This window comes from Topomyia yanbarensis, chromosome 2 (genome assembly GCF_030247195.1).
Source record: "Topomyia yanbarensis strain Yona2022 chromosome 2, ASM3024719v1, whole genome shotgun sequence".
Lineage (NCBI taxonomy): Eukaryota > Metazoa > Arthropoda > Insecta > Diptera > Culicidae > Topomyia > Topomyia yanbarensis.
Genome location: NC_080671.1, coordinates 34,297,906 through 34,314,981, shown reverse-complemented (window position 1 = coordinate 34,314,981; position 17,076 = coordinate 34,297,906). Strand labels below are relative to the sequence as shown.

General features: G+C 37.3%; 1 protein-coding gene across 3 annotated transcripts in view; it reads right to left on the bottom strand.

The window, feature by feature from the left end:
• LOC131682539 (transient receptor potential-gamma protein) overlaps positions 1-17,076 on the bottom strand; it is a 526,333-nt gene that overhangs the window by 494,653 nt on the left and 14,604 nt on the right. For all 3 annotated transcript variants that reach the window (XM_058964097.1, XM_058964098.1, XM_058964099.1), the window contains exon 2: positions 1,465-2,540. The gene's annotated coding sequence lies outside the window, so the exon portion shown is untranslated. The remainder of the gene's footprint in view (positions 1-1,464; positions 2,541-17,076) is intronic.

Genomic DNA, 17,076 nt, shown 5'->3' with positions numbered 1-17,076 from the left:
GTAGTCTCAACGGATAAAATCCGCTCCGACAGAATCTTTTAAATCCGTGAAAATGCCGTCACTCAAGCACTGCCCTTTCACGAATCTCTTCCAACCACCACATTTGAATGAATGCAAAATCCGCAATAATTAAGGACACAACTCTCCGTAGCAGTCAGCGTTGACAGGGTACACTTTTTTATGACAAACCCATCCATGCTGGCTGAAATGCTCAACTGGGTCACCGGCGTGACAGTCGGTAGCAGAGCGGAAAACATTCACAGAATAAGGCTACCGCTGCACATGCACACCGCCCGTAACCCAGTCACGGAGTGCTGCCCCGAAAGACAACGATTAAATCCCACCACAGCAGCAGCAGCAGCAGTGATATGGTAGGCTAAAGTTGTAAATATACCTATCCCAACCCAGTCAGTGTGTGGCAGCTGTGGAAACTCCCACACCATGTCAAAACTATTGCTGTTTTCGGTTTTAGAATCGAGTCGCCCTAGGTTCGCTCTAATGTTTACAGTTTCCATACAAAAGTGACAGCTCCGAGCGAACCTAGAGCAACTCTGATCTAAAAACGAAATCAGCATATGACTGCTGCTGGTTAGGTTGTTGTTGTTATTGTTGGTGCTGTTGGTTGCTCTAGAAAATGGTAATAGCAACTTTCTCCTGAGTCCATCCGGCAACCCACGCCGGATTATATCAAACTGAACTGCATTCCGCAGCTGTCCAACGCTCTCCACTGACTGCGCCTAATGGGCGCTTGGGCAGTAAAGTCACAGTGTGACGGACCAAACTTTGTCAGGACATTGGATCCGGTTTCGTCGGTTCACATTGATGTGTCAAGTTGGCGAATAGTTTACACCACGGCAATCGGACCGAACTACATAGATATGCAGTATTTTATCAGTAATTATCATTATGGAGGCGTGAGCTGAAACTGGAGCCGTGACAGCTCGGTCATGGAAACGCGTATATATTATTATCAGTCGTGCCGAGTCGAGACCGAGGCAAGGATTAATCACTTTGACAGTAGAGCAAATAAGGCCCACTGACGACTCATTAGCGGCGGTTGCTGGTTGTTGGATCCGGCACAAATTGGATTATCATTAGTCTAGTGGGTGGTTAACTGTTTTAGCATATATAGAATAATATTTTGGCTTTGTGGTTTTCGTTGGCTTGCCAATTGAACGGGAAACTGCATGCTTGAAATAACTGGTTCACGTATTGACTTTCTTGGTTATTGGCACCAACGAAAACAAACCCTTGTATAGAGAAAAGTTCATTAAATTTATTATGAATAATTCAATAATAAATACCATAGCATCTGTTTGGCAAATCAGCACATAATCGATTTAACATTTTCCGACCGGCAACACTGGCTACCGCCATCCGTCTAACCGACTAATCACTCTTGCAACCCATTACCAGCATACTATACGGTAAACGACAGCGGTTAAATACACTATGAATACATACCTGCTTCATTTTCCACTTGATTAAACATCCAACTGTGCTCTCGCGGGGTGATTTGTTCGGGTTACGAAATTACCCGACTGGAACATCTGGCTGCCTAGATTCTACCACATACCGGTAACACTGTACGCCTCACTGACCCGCGTAATCATCGTCATCATCGGAAAGCAGGATCACTACCATTACCATCAGCACCATTTAGGATCAGCAGCTAGCTTCGTTTCACCACACATACACGATTACTCTCGTAGAGCCACAAACAATTCTATTCAAACTTTCAGTTGCAAAAGCGAAAATATTTTTACGGTATGTTTTTCCCTCACTGTACGTACCACTACGAAATCTACGGGTATTCACATTACATGAACACCAAACGGATCCGACGTTTGAATTTGATTTATCAACTTCTGAATTGATTCGAATTAACACGGTTCGTTTTCCGTTGCTCGCGTTACGCCATGCCGCAGCCAACTTGGATAGGGAAAAGCACTGAATAGCATGAAACAACCCACCGGTCACCCACCGGAAATTTCCCCCCAAACCACAATTCGCACCTGCTGAAACTGTTTTCGTTATCAAGCGGAGGGAAAAATCACAATCACACACTCACCAACAGAAGCAATTACCGGTTGTTGTTACTACGTTAAGCTACTGCTGCTGACACTGCTATTATTGGTAAGTATTTTCGCACCCTAATTTTTCATGCGTTCCTTCGATTTTTTTTTTTTTTTTGAATGGCCAACTCACTATCACTTTCACCTATATTCGTTTATTTTATTTTTAACCTCTCCTACCCGCACTGGCCGGCTAACTTTTGTCCGGCTGCGGCCGCAAGCGGATACGCCTACGCCGTTAGAATACTTGTTGGTCAATCCGGATGTGGCTCGTAAACGGGCGTCTCGATTGCTGCGCAGTGCCTACTACTACGGCGAGCGAATGAACACCTTTTCACGCCCCCCGTTGTGACACGGGGCAAGCACGCGTTTTTCGAGTGTGCACTGGCAGCGGTAGTCACCCCTGTTTGGTATTTATTCGTTCCGTTCTTGTAGTACTAGCCAATTGGACAATTGGTTTCGGGTCTGCAAAAAAACAAGACATAAACAAAGCTTATCTCAACCAACGTACGGTACGATTCGGTTCGGTTCGGTTGTTTGTTGGTGTTATGTTGGGTGCGGTGGATGGAAAATGGAATTTTTGGAAAGCTACCTGGGGCCATGAAAATAACGAAATAAATATATTAATTTGGTTTGAATTGCCTGCGATCGATTCAATTATAAAGGATGATTTATTTCGAATGGAATGATAACTCATTTCTGAAAATCTCTCAGAAGTAATAGGAAATAATAGGCATCACAAAAGTCAATGTAACGTTGTATGAATGTTATTCTTTTACACTTGCATCTTGTTCCAAATAACATTTCGTTATAATTTGCTGACGCAAAGATCCATTACAAGCATAAAATGGTGTCTTTTATATTTAAAGTTAAATTGTCATCATCGGAAATGTATGTATGAGTTTATATCTTGGGTAACTAATTCTATAGTTATTGGAGATTTGATGCAATAGAGTTAGTACACGGAAAAAATTCGTTCATAAATTCATGAACAAAAAATCACAATTTCATGAACTAAACAATTTACGAAAATCTTGACCAAGTTCCTGAAATTATGGATAATAAACCTCGTATTCATGAAACTATGTATGTTTAAAAATATAGTTTCTCACAAAAATGTACATGGCATCAATGCAATTTTTGGTTGGGTTACTGTGGTTGTTCCTTGGACATATTTAATTTTTGTTACGATTGTTGTCCATACTTTGAGGACACACTGTATAGTAACTAAAACGATGTTCATGATTTCAGGAGCATAGTCGCAGTTTTCCTAATTTCGTAATTTATATTCACGTTTTCAAGATTTGGATTTTTCTGCATGGTAGTGTGACTTATGATCACGATTTCCATGTCTCAGTTAGTAGTCATAAGTAGAATGATTTGTGTTCATGATCTCAGGATCATAGTCACGATTTTTGATATTTTAGTCACAAGTAGTGTAATTTATGTTCATAATTTGAGGATGTTAAGCACGTTTTTCGTAATTTATATGCACGTTATTGTGATATTTTAGGCTTGAGCTCACGTTCGAATTTAACACATGGAGTAATGTGACTCATGTTCATTAGAGTGGCTCGCGGTTGTATGGGAAAACTTCAAAATGATTTAAACTAGCGGGCACAGCATTCTTTTTGAGTTCCTTTTGTGGTCCCAAATGCCTGTGCAAAATTTGGTAGCGATTGGTTGCTTCCCGTGTTTGCGCATTGCGATCAAAGTTTGTATGGGATTTTATATGGGGAAATTAATTATTTTGCATTTACGTTAATAAAGATCACTATTTCACTGAATATGAAAAACCAGCTTTATAAAACTATAGTTCAAACCTTGGTTAACAACTTTGTCGAAGACCGTAACTAGCTACGAGTTTTCAAAACATAGTTATAACGATTTTAAAACTTATGGTAAAATACAAATGCAGAAATTGATTACTTTTTCAACACTGACGATGCAACACCGACATCGACATTAAAAACTTAAATATATGAGAATATATCCATCGCAGAGACTTGGTACCCTTGAATGAAAAGTTCAGAATGAATTGCTGAATATCATAGACGTAATCAGAAAATGAAAAGAAGAAGGGGGCATGTGTACTAGAGTTGGACATGGTTATATGAAAAAAAAAATAAAATTTAGCTCCGAGTAACTTTTTGGGTCCCATTTAGCCCCAGAACAACTCTGCAAGTTTTTAGCTCGATCGGTGAAATTGTCTTTTGCAAATTAATTCTTCCAAGAGTCACCCGTTACCTCCAAAAAATAAGGAGATATCTGATTTTTATAGGAAATTTGTCAAGGAAATAAAATCTAGAAGATTGCAAAACGATCTGATACTTGTGTAAAAAGTTATTAAGCAAAAACCGATTGATGCCCTGAAGATTGATGAAAATTTCACTTTTCATGGCATCACTGCTTTTGACGTTCTAATTATATAAAAAAATTAAACTTTCTCTTATTAAGTACAAAAGAAGCCTCAATTTATCCCTCAAAACCTTGCGAAGTGGCCAAATAGTATAGATAAACGATTTAGTAGCATTAAGAGAGGATTAAAACAAAATAGCGTATAATTGGACAACCAACAGCAGAAGTGCTAGAAAAAATAAATATTTTATCAATCGTCAGAGCATCAATCGGTTTCTGCTTAATAGCTTTTTTTCTCAAGCGTCAGATTGTTTCGTGGTTTGTTTCTTTGTTAAATTTCCTATAAAAACCACGTAACGATTTATTTTTAGGAAGTAATTGGCGACTCCTGGAGAAATTATTTTGTAAAAGTTAATTTTCCCATACAAAATCCCATGTAAACTTTAAACTGTGGGCGCAAAAATACAGTTCCTCCAATCGAGCTAAGAATTTGCAAAGTTGTTCTAGGACCCAAATGGTACCTAAAAACCTGTTTTAATCCACCTAGCGGTGCAATTGTGCCTTTCTCATTTCTCTAAACTATGGCACGGAGGCTTTTTATGTTCAACATAATTGTGGAAAAGTCCATTACATTCTTAGTACACTTTGCACTTATACACAATGGCATGCCAGCCACGAACTTGATGAGCTACGTGTCGACGGTGAAACACTTGAAACAAAAAAATATCATACTCCATTAGCATAATCAGCATTAGATCAATGTTATCTGCTTGCAAACTTATTTTGTCATGCGGGGATGGGTATGTGAGGAGGGCGAGAGTCCCATGAACGAACGACTCCCCAGCTTAAATTGGTATGCTTTGTAATATAGTGGTGGTTTAAAGATGATGGGGTTGAAAGGGAGGGCCCCTGTTAAAATCCAGAAACCTTATGCGAGTCGAAAAAAAAATTTAGGGATTAGGTTGACATTTATCAGAGTGATTGCATAACCTTTCTATATGAGAAAGGCAAAAATGTGCAAAATCCAAAAAAGTGAATCTTCGTCAATTTTTTTTCGTGTTTGCATCAAATCTCGACGTTTTATGCACCTTGAATACATTTAGCATCAAAAATAAAAATTCTATTTTTAATTTTTCCTATAGTTTTTATGAGAAATTTCTGTGTGGCCGCACTCTGAAACCCGTAATTCCGGAACCAGAATTCCGATCGATCCAAAATTCAATAGCAGCCGATGGGAAGGTTGCACCTTTCATTTGAGACTAAGTTTGGGCAAATCGGTCCAGCCATCTCTGAGAAAAATGAGTGACATTATTTGACACATACGCACATACATACACACACACATACACACACATACACACACACATACATACACACATACACACACACATACAGACTTTTTCCGATCTCGACGAACTGAGTCGAATGGGATATGACACTCGGCCCTCCGGGCCGGGATTAGGTTGACGTTTTTCAGAGTGATTGCATAACCTTTCTATATGAGAAAGGCAAAACGTTGCTCGGAGCTGGAATCTAATTTTTGTCCCACCCTAATGTGTACTCCCCAGTCCCTGTTTAGATTGTTTAGAATCATTATGTCCTTGTAAATGTCAACGACTGAACTTTCTTAATATTTTGATAGACTCAAATATGAATCATCCTACAATCTTTGTTGTGGTAAATACCGGTTACAATATTTAGAATTTACACCTACAAATTTATGTGTTGTTTTTGCTTGGGGCGAAAACTAACTCTGGTCTGAAAATCGCGTTGGGTTATAACCTGAAGTATATTTCTGGTTTGCCAACATCACCTCTGTTTTGCGTGAACCTAACTCAATTTCATCAAAAAACACTTGTTTGAAATAACTATCCTGGTTTCGTTCTTAGATTCTCAAACGAAAACGTTAATAGAAACAATTCCAAGGCTTCAAGGAATCTAAGGATATGCATTTTTTAAAATTCTGACTCTTAAGGGCCAATAAATAGGGTTTTAAAATATGTAAAGCTTATAAACCGCTGTGCCATTAAAAATGAGATAACAGTAGAGCCCTTAAATAGTAGCACTCAAACACGTAAGATTAATTTGTAATTCGGCGGTTTAAACCTACGTTGAAGATGTGCTCCTTATGTTATACTAAACTATCTAAACAGGGAATTGGGGAGTACACAAACCACACCCCCTCTTGGTTTAACTACGTCTATGTTATTCAGCAATTCATTCTGAACATTTCATTCAAAGGTACCAAGTCTCTGCGATGAATATATTCTTATTTATTCAAGTTTGAAGTATCGGTGTCGTGGTGTACTGACAGTGTTGGAAGAAATAATTAATTTCTGCATTTGGATTGAAAAAAATCGTTATAACTATTTTTTGAAAACTCGTAGCTAGTTACGGTCTTCGACAAAGTTGTTAAGTTGTGAATTGTTGTTTTGATAGCGATCTTTATTAACGTAAATGCAAAATAATTGATTTCCCCATAAAAAATCCCATACAAACTTTAAAGGCAATGCGCAAACCCGGGAAGCAACCGACCGCTCCCAAACTTTGCACAGGCATTTGGAACCACAAAAGGAACTCAAAAAGTGGTGTGCTGAAAAATGTCATTTTCGAGCCACTCTAATGTTCATGTTGAATTACTATCGCATTTTTCCTAGGAATAACGTGACAATATGGTTTGGTTCATAAAAGCGTAAGGGATTCGCGGTATCTTGTTTTGTGAACTACATCGCGAACACGATTTCTGGTTCTATAACATATTTTGGATGCTCAGCGCATTTTCGTTTTCTGTCCAGACATCATATTGAACCTTATCGAATGAACGATGATGTTCGAGGCTCTAATAGTTTTTTTTTATATCTGCTGCTCGCACTTATTAGATGTCGCGATAGGCTGGACATAACTATACGATAGTTCATGACAAAACCCAAATTTTGTTAAATAGCTCACGTGAAAATTTCAATCCCATTTGCAGAGTTGCATGAAATTGTAAATGAATACTCCTATATATCACAAGCACTCAAGATAGACCGTGAATCGTGTACTACGAGTCACGAACCAGCTCACGTATTCATGAATAATATTTCACTATGAGAACTTTCACGAGCACAAATGGTCATCGTGAAAATTATGCTAGGAATCATGAACCATTTCACGAACACATATACGATATTTTATGATTTTGTGAACTGTTTCACGGGCACAAATGGTCAGGCGTTACTATTATAATAGGATCATGAATCAGTGAACGTTTTTATGAATAAGATTTCATGATTTCATAAATTATTTTACGATCACGAATGGTCAGTCGCTAGGAATCATAAATCAGTTCACATATACATAAATATCATTTTTTTGATTTTGTGAATGCACGAGCTCGAATGGTGACTATTATACTGGGAATCATGAGCTAGTTCACGAATACATAATTATTTCATGGTTTTGTGAACTATTTCATGAGCATGAATGGTGAGTTATGACTAATTCGATAGAAATCAGGAAACAGTTCTCGTATACATGAATAACATTTTGTGATTTTGTGAACTATTTCGCGAACACGGATATTGAATCGTGACTATTATATTAGGAATCGTGAACTAGTTCACGATTATTGAAATGATTTATAAATAATATTCCGGGTTTCGAAAAATAGTTCACGAGCAAATATGTTTTGATTTTGTGAACTACTTCAAAATCACGAAAACCAGATGATGTCACGACTACACGTCGTGAACTGTTTCATAATTTGCTACATCTTGAACGGACTCTGAATAATGTTTCAACAGCCATGAAAAAAAAACACGAATCAAACGTTGGTATTATGAATAATATGGTCATAAAGTTGTGAGCTAGTTCACGTACAGAAAATCTATTTGGTAATGATATGGCTGAAACCGTGACTGAGGTTCACAAAACAAAAACAAATATCTCCACTAATAAAAGCGTTACTGAACGAAAATGGAACATAATTATAAAATACATGATTGTTATTCGTGGTCCTGTTTTCGTAACGTTAAAACGTCATTGTTCCAGAATTCATGGCACTTTATTGACGATTTTGGGAGCATTTTTTACCGTGTAATGTTGAGTTTACTATCGGTTAGTTCGAGCAGAGTAATGTGATTTATGATTTCCGTAGCTTAGTCACAATTTTCGTAATTTCTATGCACATTTTAATGAGTTAACAATTGGTTGTTTCCTGACAGAAAAATGTGATTCATGTGCAAGATTTCAGGAGCTTGGTTATAATTTTCGCAATTTATTTGCTCATTTTGGTGATATTTTTTTTTTTCCAATTTACCATTGGATTTTTTACGCGGAGTAATGTGACAATATAAACCGTATTATGACAATGCAACCAATCGGAGGTATCCTATGGATCAGTAAATTATTACATGAACACCAATTGGTCCCCTGTAATATATCTGTGGCGCTGAGTGTCATTTTCTTTATAAGAATCACACTGAATCTAATCAAATGAATAACGACATTTGGGCTCCAGGCCCCAATCACTGTCAGTTGACAGCGATCGGAGCCAGAGCCTAACCCGAGCAGAGTCTGACAACAAATTGAAAACTTAACTTGATGTTGTGATGTTCGGCAAACGATAACTCAGGTTGTTGTCGTTTTGGTCGTTTTAACGGTTAAAAGATCAAAATGGAAAGCATCAAAATTGTCGTATGACATCAAACAGAAAATCAATTCTGCTATCAGTGCGAGTAAATTGAAAGCTCATTGAGTTGTTGAAATTTTTTTGATAACAAAATATGTATTACCTTGATGGTTCACCAAAGAAATATAAACATAGAAAATTCTTCTAAGAAACAAGGATAGCAAAATGAGATCAAAATTTGATGTCATATTTAAAACTGACACAAAACAAGATTTCAATTAGATGCTATTATCAAAATATGATTTCTACTTGTTGTAATTTTGATGTTCGACTTTGCTCGGGAGCCCAGCTCCGGATTCAAGCATTAACGGCATAAGGTGGCTCGTGCCCTGTTTGACAGCGCGGAGGGACAAGAGATAGGTGTTCTGTATCAGAGATGAATGGCGACATTGTTTGGCCTCATGATGCACAATAATACAGCTTTGCCGATCCGAATCGCTATAGGTTAGCTTCGCAACTTTTTGAAACAAACTGAAACTGCTCTAACATAACTCAATCTCTTGTATCGATTTTGTTGAAAGGTATTCGGCGTCGTCGGTAAAACATGATAATGTGTTATGTTCTATCAACCACCACACGGTAGAGTTGAGGGCAACGCCCAACTCCTACTTAGCAGAAGGCAAAAGGATTCTTTACATTTTCTTTCGATAATGTCCATATGAGCCTGCCTAGTCCGAGTTTTCCGTTCTATGTTTCTAACTGATTCGCTATAGAACACCTATCCATCTTTCAGTCTCATTGCTTTCGTTTCTCTTAGTCTTAAATTTGCCGAAAATAGCCAACAAAATCGATACAGTGGAACCTTGCGGCAACTAAAGCAGTTGAGTCCGACCGTGCATTAGAAATACCTACAGAAGCATGTTGTCAGATGCCTTAGTGATAAAAACGCATCACTTATACTATGCTATATTTCGCATAGGCCTGCTAAGCCAAGACAAGTTTCGGCTTCACTGTGTCTCATCGGCATAAACAGAACTTCTGCTCGAACGGGACATCACGTTTTATCAGTCGATTGAAACACAAAGTGTTTTAGTTTTAAGGGATTTGCGTCAAGCCGGCGCTAATCTTTTCCGACAATAAGTTCAGGAATCAGGAATCAGTAGCGTCTGGCTCAAATGGCACGTTCCCCATGTTGATCGGAGATTTGTGCCTTGCCAAGAATCGTCTTTTCATCATTTTCCTGATGGGAAGGATTGGGGAAGTGGTAAGGTTAGGGGTAAGGAAAACAACGACACAGAACAATTAAAACAGAGCATTCTGCACCCCCGGAGTGATGCTGAACGATCTGCAGGTGCTACAACAGCAGCAATAAAACAACCCCCGGAGGGATTGAGAACCTCTACTCAAACAGTTAGCGGATATATCAACACCCCCGAGGGGATATTGAAATAACAGAACGACAACACCCCCGAAGAGATATTGTCATTCAAATACGGCTAAAAAACTATAGCTCTTTACCACACTGGGTTAGGAACAAAAGCATATCCTTAAATTTCAGCTCTCTGTACATAGGTTCATCTATGTATGGAGAACCAAAAATCCGGATGCGCAATTGCATTAATACAGGGCAATTGCATATCAAATGATATGATGTTCCGTAATAGGATTCACAAAGATCACATGAATAATACTCAGCGCGCTGAATAGTAGCCATGTGATAATTGAGTTTGCAATGTCCAGTCAGTGCCCTGACCAGAATACTGCACTTGTGCTTGGAAAAATGCAACAAATTTCTTGACATTTTCGGACTCACATCCGGCAGAAAAGCCTTTGTTTGAACGCAAGTGTGCAAGCTACGCCAATGGTTGGCATGTTCGAATGCAGCCCAAGAGCGAACCTTGTGCTTTATCCAACTTATTGACAGTGGTAGAACTGGTTCTGGACCAACGAAATCAGTCGCAGCGCCAGCTCTAGCCAATTCGTCCGCCCATTCATTTCCAGTAATACCGGAATGACCGGGTACCCATAGAAGGTAGATAGCATTTGAAATGCTAAGTTCTTCGATTTGAGTTCGACATGCGATTACTAATTTCGATCTCGAATCTGCCGAACTAAGTGCTGTCAGGGCAGCCTGACTGTCAGAGCAAAAATAGATTCTTTTACCGCAAATTCCCTATTGAAGTGCGGATTGTACGCCACACAGAATCGCAAAGATTTCTGCTTGGAATACGGTACAGTATCTACCAAGCGAATGAGATTGGTTTAATCTCATCTCATGACAATAGACACCAGCACCGGCTCGGCCCTCCAACAAAGAACCGTCCGTATAACAAACTACGTATTCTTCAAGTTGTCGCTCCATCCAGCCAGACAGCCATTCCTCACGAAGAGGAATTCTCACATTGAAAGTTTTAGAAGGAAAACTACATGTGAGTGTAAGGTCACTGGGAGCAAGTGTATATTCATCCCAAGTAACCATTTGGGGCCACAGTCTTGTGTGGCTAGTTACACGATCTATTGGGTTACTGTTCCAGAGCCCAGTAACCTTAAGACGGTATATTTCGCATAGGCCTGCTAAGCCAAGACAAGTTTCGGCTTCACTGTGTCTCATCGGCATAAACAGAACTTCTGCTCGAACGGCACATCACGTTTTATCAGTCGTTCGATTGAAACACAAAGTGTTTTAGTTTTAAGGGATTTGCGTCAAGCCGGCGCTAATCTTTTCCGATAAAAGTTAGTGTCGGTTTCTGATGAGGCGAAGCCGAAACGCAACTAAGTATGGCATCACTTATATTCAAAATATGAAAAATGTGTCTGCGTATCAAACGTATCAACACTCAGAATACCAAAGGGGTAAAAAGTTACGCTGACTACAAAGCGGTAAAAAAATGGGAACGCTTACATTGACCGGTCATATATCAGCTGTCACCTAATCGATTTAAAATCTGTCCCCACCACAGGAAAGGTATGTCTTTTGTTAACAGGTCACGTTAACAAATAGAAGAATAGAGTTATTAGTTATGGAATTTACGAGTTCCTGAGCAGTAGTAGTTCTACGTAGTTTTGGCTATTTTTGAGAAAATATAAGAATTCGTTCTTTCAGAAATTGTAGCCGTCATCAATTACAATCGATTGGTGTATAAAAAAGTATAACTCATCGTTTTCAATTTAAAGTTATAAGACGATTTAGTATTTACTGATTTTTTCCAATTACACACTATTATTTTGTAACTTACATATAACATTGCGTTTCTTCACGTCAATAACGACATTCGAGTTCCTATTATTATTTTTATTATACCTACTGCTCGTAGCGATGACTGATCGCTAGCAGTTGAACCCAACTATATTATATTAATCAGTTCACAGAACAAAAAATAACTCCAAGAATAATACTCAGGAATTCAATAAAAGTGAAACTGATTGGGGATATCTTCTAAATTTAGCTTTAAAGCTTTAGCATTACGAAATCTCGAATCAAGCGCCTCAATTTTCGTATTAAGATTTAAGCTAATGCATTACACATAAATAGAAAACATCGATCAAACCAACACCGGGTAGGGTAAAGCGGGTAGGGTAAAGATAAGAATCGGGTGATCTACCTTTTCGTTCCATACAAAACAAACATTTTTATATTTAAGTATTGGAAATATAAAATGACCCACGGCTCAGTTAAATCAACGCATCGATCCACAGTGGGACGATCCCGGATATTCTCGCTAGTATTTTTCTCCTATCAGCTGAGCCATCAGAGACATTTTTGCGAGATTTTGAGTGATTTGAACGTAAAATAAATTTTTGGCAGCTTTTTAACCCATTCATGCCCATGTTGTTTGTGGACAACAACGTTTTTAAACAGCTATAACTTTTGATTGAGGCGAGATTTGTTCACAAAAACAAGTAAGGCTCATGAATGTGATTGTTGTCTTTAATTTGAGTATTAACAGTTACAAGGATCAGCTCTAGAACTGAATTTATTGCAATTAGTCTGATTGGATTCCGATGGAGCAGTGCTGGACAGTTTACATTGATGACCGAAAATGATTTTTTCATATATCTTCGTTATGGTGCAATATTATTGAAAACTGATAAAACTTATCAATTTAGACCGTCGTTGGCTACGTTTTCCATGTTATTGAACTATTGTAATTATTCTAAGAGAATTGTATTGAGCATTACAAGGTAAACATTGACCAGCTTCTAGCACTGCCATAGAAGTACCTATCTTTATGAAAATAGGCTTTTCGTGTTTCTTGACCCCACCTTTTTCAAGGAAAAATAGTTTTGAAACCCTACATGCACTAGAAAAAAGTTGGGCATGAAACATTTCAGGTGTTTTTTGCATAATTTGATCATAGGAACTTCATCCGGTTATTTTCGTTTTTCAAAGAAATGTTTGTTTTTATGAATTTCATTACTTCACCAAAATTATCCGTGTGATAAAATTACATCATAAAATCGCCAAAAATAAGTCACTAGTTGGTTTAGTTAGTGTTTAGATAACTGTTTGTCATAAATTTTTATTGAATTGGAACTTCTAATGTGATAACAACAACGACGCCCGTGAATGCCCGCGATCACACTATACTCATTAGAAAGCTTTTAATTTTTTCTTTAAAATGAGTATATGCTAGTTTTGCGAAAAACTGCGATAAGCAGTCAAAATTTAAAAAAACTGTGAATGGAGACGCATGGTTATTACTGATATCGAATACATGCACAACTGTTAAATAGTGTTGAGAGCATGATGAACAAGGGTTTTACTAGTGATCAAGAGTAAGGAGTCGAGAGGGAAGTATGTTTTTTAAATGGTAAAGGCATTTAGAATGTCTTTCTTAATTTTAAGTTTCAACCATCTAAAATAGGTTATAAAATGTTTCTGGAACTATTTCTTGCTAACTTGCGCAATAACTGTCAAATAGAGTGAATACAGTTGAACTCTACTCGTTTGGTGAGAGTATTTTGATCCGAATTTGTATAGCACTGATATAGCTTAAGGGTATGCGATATTATCCAAAAAAATAACACCATGTTTAAATGAACCATTGGATTTCTTTCATTTAAGATATGAAATAAGCAATCTAAGTAACTTAAAACACACCTACGAAAAACAATCGTTGACCATCTTGTTGATTAGTGAATGTAATAAAACATTCCACTAAGACGCTCAAAATGTTTGTTTTGAAAATGATAGAAAATGTAGCTTTCATATCAAGTAACCCACTAATGAATTATATGTTCCAAAATTAGTCGTACACATCTTATTTGATCCGTAAAAACAAAATAGTCATTTCTGAAGCCCCATAATGAGATGTCCATTAATTCGTTTCAATATGGAAAATAAATTCCAAAATAACTATTGACAAATTCATAAAAAAAGACAAAATACTTACTTTTGAGCCACTCTAAAAAGTAGTAAAGTTAATTTCTATTTTTATAATTAAAATAGAAATTCAGCGCACAAAAACTTCTTTAAACAATTTTTTTGAACTTTCGCAACAAAATAATTTTTTGAGCCACGCTAACGTATAATGAATTTTTTTTTACATGTGTTAATATTAAAAACGATTTAGCACACGAAAATTAATATACACAAACTTCAAAAAAAAAAAAAATTGAGACACCCTAATGATTAGTAAACGCTTATTTTTGAAATATTTTAATATCAAAAACGAATTCAGCGTACCAAAATTACATAAAATCGTCCTATTTGAACCGATACGACAAAGTTTGGACTGCAGTCCACCTTTTGTTCTACGTTGTGCCACTGTGCGATCCGACTCCAATAAGCGAAATTCTATTCTGGCAGGTAACCCTGGTAACAATTGAGGTTTTACTGTGGTTTTATAGCCACTCATAAAACTTAGATTGTACTTGTAGCGTGCTATAAAACTTCAATTGTTTCTTGGGAATCGTGCCGACTGCAACCCTGGAAACCGAAGTACGCTACCGCACCAAGTAAAACATCGAGAAAACGCTTATTAGATCTATTGTCCTCTACGGTCACGAAAACTGGACTATGCTGGCGACCAACGTCCTCCCTAGTGGTTTCGAATGAAAGGTGTTGCGAACGAGTTACAGTGGGATGCGGGTGGAACATATGGATCACGTATTGCAACAGCTGCTTGAAGTTGGGTGAACGGCGGAAGACTATCCGGTTGAAATTATTATGGAAACTAATCCGACAGGCAATAACTGTAGTAAGAGTAAGGCAGCTAATTTAATCTCCCTCAAAATAAAATTAAAGAAATTTAATTAAAGAGCCACATTGCAGTGTTTCATACGAAAAAAAAAGAAATGTAGCGAAGTGCAAACCTTACTGACTGGATATTGCATTTTGGAGAAGTCATTAGTCGGGTATCAGTAGTGGAAGGTGAGGCAGTGAAAAGTAATCCAATCGTGATGGCTGTGGACGGGCATTAAGTGCCAGTGGTAATTTATCGTATAGAGAGAGAGGCTAGTAGGTTCTAGTAGTAAGAGAAACCACTACCACTCCGACACGTTATAAGGAAATCTACAGAATCTACGGCGCTACAGAAGAGGTATCTTTTTTGATTTTTTTTTATTTTTAGTAAATGCATTTAAAATTAAAAACGCTTATAATCCACCTAACAGTGTGATGAGACATTTCTTATAACTCTCTTCGGATATTATATCGTTTGAGAACATTTAAAACGTGATGCTTCGCGATGTTTTTGATAACACATATTACATGGGATAGTGGCAGGACTCAGAGAATCGCTCAAATCAGCATAGGACAACATCAGTGCTAGAAATCTCAAACCAAATCAATGGGAAAGCGAACAAATGGCCCATAAAATAAAATATCTAAATTGTGGTGGGAAAACTGAATTTATATATTGTACTGAGCCAAAAAAATCGAATTTTTTTTGAATCGATTTGAAGTTTATACTTTACTCAAATTTCCAACGCGACTGAGAGCTAAGAAAATTTAATGAAATCGCAGCTCCTGATATCACGCTATCTCTGAAGTGCATGCGTGCATAGTTCCAAATTTTACTTCGACATCGACTTTTTCTAAAGGTGACTTCCCAGTAGTATCCTTGATTTGAATTATTATCGCTAATCCTAATGCCAAAGAACAAATAAAAACCTCTCGAAAACGAACCGTTTGGGAAAATCATCATCATTACTGGCATTTTCATTTTCACAAAACTTTTCGATAACCTTCCGTCACCTGCGTTCATGCACTGGGTGCACAGTGCTCTGAAAACCTAGCGAAATCGTCTTAGGGCACCAGCGGGTCTAATTCAGAGCTATCTGCGCGGCGAGTTAAATCTGTAAAGAATACTAAAAATTAATTTCTATTCCATAATTTTCAGTTCAGCAATTCGAGAGATCGTGCTCACCGTAAGCCATGAAAAATAGACTACGTTGTGAAGCGATGGTCACTATTTATTAAAAAATCACGGTTAAATAAAAAATAAATCTATTTAAAAATTTCAAATAGTTTATAATTTTCACAAACTTATTAGGAAAAATTGCTTTCGTAATATTGTGTAGGAAAAAGCTGAAAATTTCAGTATTTTCTCTATCTGCAACATATAAACCGTTAAGTATACCGATTAATTGGTATACGAATTGGAATAGGTTCGCCAAATTTTGGAAGAAGTCTATAAAATAACCCCTTGAAAACTACCTAAAAATTGTTGTAGTTCGATGCAATAAAAAAATCCCCAAAAGTGAAATATACCTATTAATGTGAAACACAGTGAATAATACATGCAATAAAGACCCATTTTTATCAGTCTCATGGTGTATTTTAGGCTGACAAAATGGGTACATTGACTAAATCGGGCAATTTTTTTCTTTATAATAAACTGAAGCTGTTAAAATATTCTTCCCGTCCCTTGATGTAGTCTGATAACTATTTCTGATTATGATGAACTTTTTACTTTACATATTTCCATCTCCATGATAAGGAAAACGTGCTCAAGAAAGGATTTACTCGAATTCTGTCTTGTTCGTCTGCTAGAGCCCATCAAACAGATGTTCATATTTGGCTGATAA